This window comes from Penaeus japonicus, unplaced genomic scaffold (assembly GCF_977035675.1).
Source record: "Penaeus japonicus unplaced genomic scaffold, GWHDUDI00000001_assembly GWHDUDI00000008, whole genome shotgun sequence".
NCBI classification, from domain to species: Eukaryota; Metazoa; Arthropoda; class Malacostraca; order Decapoda; family Penaeidae; genus Penaeus; species Penaeus japonicus.
Window position 1 is genome coordinate 32029079 of NW_028234410.1, and position 7236 is coordinate 32036314.

Sequence of the window (7236 nt, forward strand, 5' to 3'; positions counted from 1 at the left end):
TGGAAAATACCAGGCAGCCTGGAGATTCTGGTAAGTACGATGGACCCCAGGATGTGTAGCAGTTGGAGGACAGTGGGCGTGCTGTAGTGCTTGAGACTGGAGATGCCTGGGGACGTACACCTGCCTTACAATTCTGTCGGGGAAGGATCTCAAATAATACAATACGCCCTCCTCCACTTCGAAACTGGAGAGGGCAGCGGGAGGCCGCTCAACTGGTACCCTCCCGCTCTCCTCCAGGAATCCGAGCAGGCCCTCACAGGTTGGATCTCGCAGCTGATGTTCCCTCATCTGATCAGCTGTCATCTTGGTGAGCTCCATCTCCTCGTCACCATCCGCTGGTGGTTGTTGTGCAGCATCCTTGGTTTCCCTGGGTACTGTGGCTGGCAGGACATGCTCTAGAGGGCAGGCTGTCCCTGAGAGTATAGGTACCTCACCTGCTGGCCGTGAGAGAAGATCAGGGACATGGTGGTTGGTCCCAGTCTTGTACCTCAACTGGAAGTCATACCCGCTGAGCTCATAGGCATACCGACTGAGGCGGTTGCTCTTGGTGCGCCTTGAGAACACCTCCACGAGAGGCCTGTGGTCAGTCCAAACCTCAAAGCGTCTGCCGTAAACGTAAGGATCAAAGGCTCGTACTGCCTCCACCACAGCCAGAGCTTCCAGATCGATGACCGCATATCTTGTTTCAGCATCCTTCAGTGTGCGGGACCAGTACGCGACAGCATGTGGTGTGCCTTCCTCATCACGCTGAAGGAGGGCTCCTCCAAGGGCTTGGGTGCTGGCATCACAGTGCACCTCGAATGTTTTGCTAAAGTCTGGGAGGCGCAGAACCGGATTACTTACTAGGGCCTCCTTCAAGGCATTGAAGGCCACTTCAGCAGCATCTCCCCAAACAAACTTCACCCCTTTCTTGGTGAGAGCAGTCAGGGGTTTGGCCATTGCTGCAAAGCCCTGAATGTGGCGACGGAAGAAACCGCAGGCTCCGAGGAAGCGACGGATGTCCTGGGCAGATCGCGGCCTCTTCATGGTAGCAATGGCAGAGGTCTTCGCCGGATTGGGGCTCACTCCTCGGGAACCCACAATAAAACCCAGGAGCTGGACTTCCTGCCTGGCAAACTCGCACTTCTCCAGGTTCAACTTCATGCCTGCATCCTGGAGAAGAGTCAAAGTCTCCTGAAGATGCTGGAGATGGTCGCTGAAGGAGGAAGATGCAACCACAACATCGTCCAGGTAGGCGAGCGTGTGACGCCCCAACACAGCTGCAAGCACGAAGTTCATGGTGCGCTGGAAAGTTGTAGGTGCAGTGGAGAGCCCGAAGGGGAGACGGCGAAATTGCAGAAGTCGGTGGCCGTCAGTAAAAACGCTGTCTTAGGCCGGTCATCAGGGTGCAGAGATGTGGCGCAGTAGGCAGACCGGCTGTCAAGGACAGTGAACCACGTGCGCCCTGTCAGCGAGTCCAGCATCTCGTCGATTCGGGGTAGCGGATATGCGTCGGGAGTGGTCACCTTGTTTAAACCCCGATAGTCGACGCAAAACCGGTGAGAGCCATCCTTCTTGCGGACAAGCACCACCGGTGACAGCCAGGGACTGGAGGACGGCTCGATGACGCCTTGGACCAACATACGGTCGCACTCAGTGCGAATAATCTCCTTCATCTTCTGCGGGAGCCTCCACTGCCGTACACACACTGGAGTGTCCGTCGTCGTAATGATGTGGTGCTCCACTTCAGGCACATTACCAACAGCCTGCTTATCTCCAGAGAACAAGCTTGGAAAACTGTCCAGCACACCACGCAGCTGTGCCTCTTGTTCTGGGTCAAGATGCTCAAGTGCTATGGAATGGGGAGCATCTACCTCAGCACCACTAGCACCTCCACTCTCCACAACACAGGTAACATCTGTCTCCTGCTGGTGGGCCTTGTCCAGCTCTGGCGTTTCAGGGAACACGAAGAAGTCGTCGTCCTCGTACCCAAAATCAAGGCAGGCGGCAGAGCTGTCATAGTCGTCATCAAGGAACTCGCCCTCGAGCTCCACCACCGATGGGAACCCCTCGAGCTCCTCCTCAGATGGAGCGACCGTAGCCTGTGAGAGTTCCCTGGACGACTCGCAGTAAGGGGTGTTAGGAACTGTAGGAGAGGGGGAGGTGCAGACAACCTCCTCGGGTCCCAAGAATGAGGCGTACCCTAGTACAGCACCTGGGCGTAGCTTGCGTGGCTTAGGGTGGGGGTTGACAACCCATACACTTGAACGACGTCCTTGGACAGTAACCAAAGTGCGGGGTACTGTGAGGCGGTCTGTGCTGGCCTCAATAACAGCCAGGCATGTGTCATCTGGTGCGCTGCGCGTAACTGTGGCAGCAACAAACTTCCCTGATTTTGCTTCCACCATTGTTTCCTCGGCCACATGGACAGGCGAGACAGTTACCTGTCCAGAATTCGGCAGCAGTTCAGGGTCCTCCAGGGTTGCTGGTGACGCCCGAGGAATTTCATGACAGGCAGGGACATGCTGTGCCTCTGCATTCCCACGGGTATAGGCGATCCCATGACGGCAGCCATCCAACTCCAGCCAGCTCTTGTCAGGTTCATGGCCAAAGACGAGACGAACAGGAAGACGCTGAAGGAGGTCCATCCCCAGGAGCAGGTCCCCTGGAAAGCGGAGGCCCTCAACGACACAGGTCCGGTGGGTGACAGTCAGCGTAGAATGGATGGTGAAGGGAAGGTCCACCTCCGCCGTGACTGGGGCTGGCTGGCCTGAAACTCCCTGCAGCGCTCTTTGGCTAGAGTGCAGGCGTCTGAACCTGTGTTGACGAAGCAGGAGAATTGCCTACCTCCGACTTCGAGGACTATGAGGGGGCGTCCTCGGAACTGCGGTGGAGTCGACTGGCTGCTGAGATCCCGGCTCGTAGCTACGGCCGCTCGTGGGTCGGGAGTCTGCCTCCGAGCGGCGTTGGGAAAAGGGACAAGAGACATTGAGGTGCCCCGACTCACCGCAACGGTAGCATCGACCCCGTCCTGCCCGGCACTCGCTGGTATGGTGGCCTCCCATCCTGTGAAAATCACACCAGGGGCGCTGTCTGTTGTCCCTGCGACGTGGGGAAGGGGAGCGGCGAGGTGAAGCAGGGGCCTCGGCCGATCTCCTTACCAGCGGAGGACCATTAAGCGAGGTGTTCTCAGGGGCCTGGATGACTGGAGCCGCTTGTGGCAATATGTCCCTGTAATACTCCAGGCCGGGGATGGTTACTTCTAAGTGCTGACCTGGATTATACGCACCCAGGGCCATCCTGTCGTCCCGCATGCCATGCTGAGATGTCCACAGCCTGGACGACTGCCGGAGGAGCCCGTGGACGTCTGGTAGGGAATGCCTTGCTCCGACTACAGAGTCCCAAACCAGCTGGCACTTCTCCGCCATGGCACGGGTGGAAGGGAAATCGTGCCATAAGAGCTGCTGGCGGAGCCACCCTGGAAGCCCATCCCGGAAGGTACGCTGCATCAGGCTCTCCGCATTCCCGATGTCCAGGGGGTAATCACGAGCGCCCTGCTGCACGGCCAGCGCTACAGCACGATAAAAATCCAGAGGTCCTTGGCCAACCGCCATCCTGGCTCGAGCCAGCATATCGAAGAAATGCTTGGCCGTAGAGACACCTCTGAATTGCTCGCGGAGTCGTGCTTTGAAGTCAACCCAATCCCGGATATGGGCGAACCCAGGACTGTTGAGCACTGACCATGCGTACCCCCTTACCCGGCTGCGTCCCATCCGGATGTAGGCTTCCGATGTTGCTGGCAGGGTGGCCAGCTCTATACTGGAGATCCAGGACTCCAGCTCCTGGCTCTGCTGGATGCCCTGAGTCGAAGGAGTCTCGCCACAGAAAAAGGGCACCTCGTCTCGTCCACTGCCATAAAATGGACGAGTCCAGCTGTGGTCACCTAAGTGAACTGGAGGTGCATGCGGGTTGGCGAATGAGTGGAAGGCTGAAGGCTGGGAGGCTAGAGGCTGAGAGGCTGGAGGCTGAGCTTCACGTGCAGTGGAGATTGGAGGCTGGGTCTCAAGAGACGGGTACGGTCCCTGTGAGGGGGCCCCGTAGGACGTCCCAAGGTGGCGCACAGGCGGTTGAGGCACAGGTTCAGCCATGAAGGAAGCAGGCGGCTGTGGGGGCAGTCTAGCTGCAGACTGAGCACTCTGGTCCCGCGCTGAAGCGATCCCAACCTGGCGGGGACCCATGAGGTCCACGTCAGCGGCAGGTTGACTCCCAGACAGGAGCGGGGCAGAGCGTTGTGGAAGGCGAGGCTCTGCAGGCACCGCTGGAGGCAGATGGGAGGATTGCTCGGGGTCCTCTCCGAGGCAGGGCTGAGCTGAGGGTAGCGATGGCGGAGGGGCAGCAGAGGCCGGAGCAGCATCCTCGGTAGCCGTAGAGGGCCCAACAGGCCGGCTCTTCAGGAGGGAAGCCAGAGCCTGCATCTGCGCCTGCATGCGTCCCTCCAGGTGTTCCTGCATGCGGGCGAGCTGCCTACCCATTTCTGCCTCGAGCCGATCCACCAACCTGGCCTCCATGAGCTGCAAGCCGCTCACATCACTGCTGGCGGGAGACCCACTGTCCGAGCATGCAGTCCCAGCAGCACCTGCACTACGGGCAACAGTGAGTCCTGGGTCCATCCCAAGGCGGGGTCCCTCGAGAAGGACTGTCTCCTCAGGAGTAGGCGGGTGCGACCCAGCCTGTGGTGCCTTGGGGCGCACCATGGTCCGAGGTGCACGTGGACGCACCTACACTAAAAAAAGAACAGCTAAAAACGGAACACTAAAAAAAATACAAAAACATAAAAAAAAAGAAACCAGCGTTAAATGCTGCAATAAAATCTATACATAAAATAATTAGACAAAATCAATTAAGCTGTAATAAAGACAAGTTAATAAATACAGTAAAATACATTTAAAATGCAAATAAAAATAAAATAAAATGGGCACTGGCATATAATAAGAAAAAAATCAAAGTAAAAACCCCATTAAATTTTAAAAAATACAGAAAAACAAATTATGAAATTCAAAAGTTAAGCATCAAATGACACTAAGACAAAAAATGCAATAAAATATGGTATTGTTGGATAAAGACGCAACCACACGTAGCGAAAAAACAAACCTTTGGGCATGACGTAGCTTTAATTATGACGGAACCCATAAAAGCTCTTTTCTTCTGGAAACGAAAAATAACCGAGATATATTATTTTGAAAATAATTAAAAACGATTAACGGGAGAGATGATTCCACCGTCTTGACAAACATCTGACTGAAAAAATATCGGTTCTGCGCATGCGCCAACCTCCCCCGCGGAAATACAAAAAAGTATCGATAGACGGCAATACTGTCACGTGATAATAATAACACCAATAGGGAAACAATAGGTCTAACCGACAAAATGATCGACCAATCACAGACAATTAAACATAGAGTCTGGGGCCTTGCTTCAATTTCAAAATCAGTTTCGAAATGGCTACTCTGTGTGAAAGATGTAGATATACTCCGTGGGAGTTTATTAAGGTCTTTTACAAAGATAACGCTGCGTCTCTGAAACTATTACGTGACCACGGTGTTTTGCCAACGGAAGTGGAGTGTAAAAACTGTGAACTACCCTGTACCTTCCGTTCAGAGAAGTCAAGGTGGTATTGTGGCCGTTGGAGGAAAATTCCCAAGACCAAGAAAAGGAAGCAGTGCAGCTTCACCGTCAGTGATTACAAGGGCACCTTCCTCCAAGGAGTTCACCTGCAACCGTGGGAGGTAGTGTGCTTCATCAATCACTGGCTGCAGAAGCACTGGGACCACCACGGATTTTTGAGAATCTTGGCTGGGCCCAGAAGACAAGCGTTGATTGGCGAAGCTTCTGTTCTGAAGTAACAGAAAACTGGCTAGCAAACCAGGAGCCAATCGGAGGCGAAGGTGTCGTCGTAGAAATTGACGAATCTTGCTTTGGGAAAAGCAAGTACGGCAGAGGACGCCAACTGAGCAACATTTGGGTGTTTGGGGGCATAGAGAGGGAGGAAAAGAAGAGCTTCCTCATTCCCCTCATTCCTCCTCTCACTCCGAACAGGAGCAAGGAGACGTTGGTTCCCCTTATCAAAAAGTACATTCTCCCGGGCTCCGTCATCTGCAGTGACGGCTGGGGAGCGTACCTTGGCCTAAACAAAGAGGGATATACCCATCGGGTAATAAACCACTCCGTGGAGTTCGTGGATCCCGGGGATCGGGACATCCACACTCAGAACATCGAAAGACTCTGGCGTGACGTCAAGGAGTGGACGAAGCGGCCTGGCAATCGGCCCGAATATTACCCTCAATATCTGTCGAGGTATATCTTCGTCAAAAACAACTATTTCTACCGACACCACGCCTTCCTAGAAGAGGTCGCTCGGTTGTACCCTCCGCAGTCCGAGCGAGAGGACGTCGTCGCTCGTGCGCCGCTACCCGACTCCGACTCGGAAGAATATGACCCTGACGAGCCACAACCCGGCCCGTCACACGCCTCCAATTAAGGTAAGAAGTGGTAACATTCGGAGAGGATAGTCCGTTGCCACGAAGTGGCTTGAGAAAAGGGGGGGTCCAGGGGGGGGCGAAGCCCCCCCTTGGCTAGGGCAGACCCAAAATCGGTGAGTTCCGTGATCGGTGGTTGACATCCGTCTTGAAAATTTACCGGCCACGCAGTGGCCTTAAAAGTGGGGGGGGTCCAGGGGGGGGCGAAGCCCCCCCTTGGCTAGGGCAAACCTAAAAACTAGGTCAGGTTAGGTTAGGTTTATGGGTTGGGTTTTGATTATGCAAAAGAAAAACCTTTAAATTTCGCGCCAGAAATCGTTTATCTCCGTACCGACGGTGGCGCGCGTGTGGGTAGGGAGGGGGGGGGGTGTAACTCAGCAACGAAAGGTTTCCGATGGAAATAAGTAGCGAAACTGTACAAAACAGAACGAAAACTACCAGAAAAAATATCGTGTCGTGCCTAGAGGTTTGGTTGCGTCTTTATCCAAATTTACCTAAAATATGACCAGTAAAATCATTAAAAAACAAGCAAACTCAAAACAGTAAAATTACGTTAAAACCTTCAAAAAAAAGTTACTATAAAAGAAATGAACTAAAATGTGACACTGGCTGAAGGCCTTAAAAAATTATACATAAAAGAGACAAACATAAAAACGACAAAACATAAAAAGATATCAATGGCAACGAGACATGTAAACAAAGCGAGAGGCCGTGGATTCGG

At 53.8% G+C, this 7236-nt stretch overlaps 1 pseudogene; it reads left to right on the forward strand.

Moving 5' to 3' along the window:
- The first annotated feature begins 5097 nt into the window (after positions 1–5097).
- On the forward strand, positions 5098–6865 carry LOC147471490 (uncharacterized; annotated as a pseudogene).
- The last annotated feature ends 371 nt before the right edge of the window (positions 6866–7236 follow it).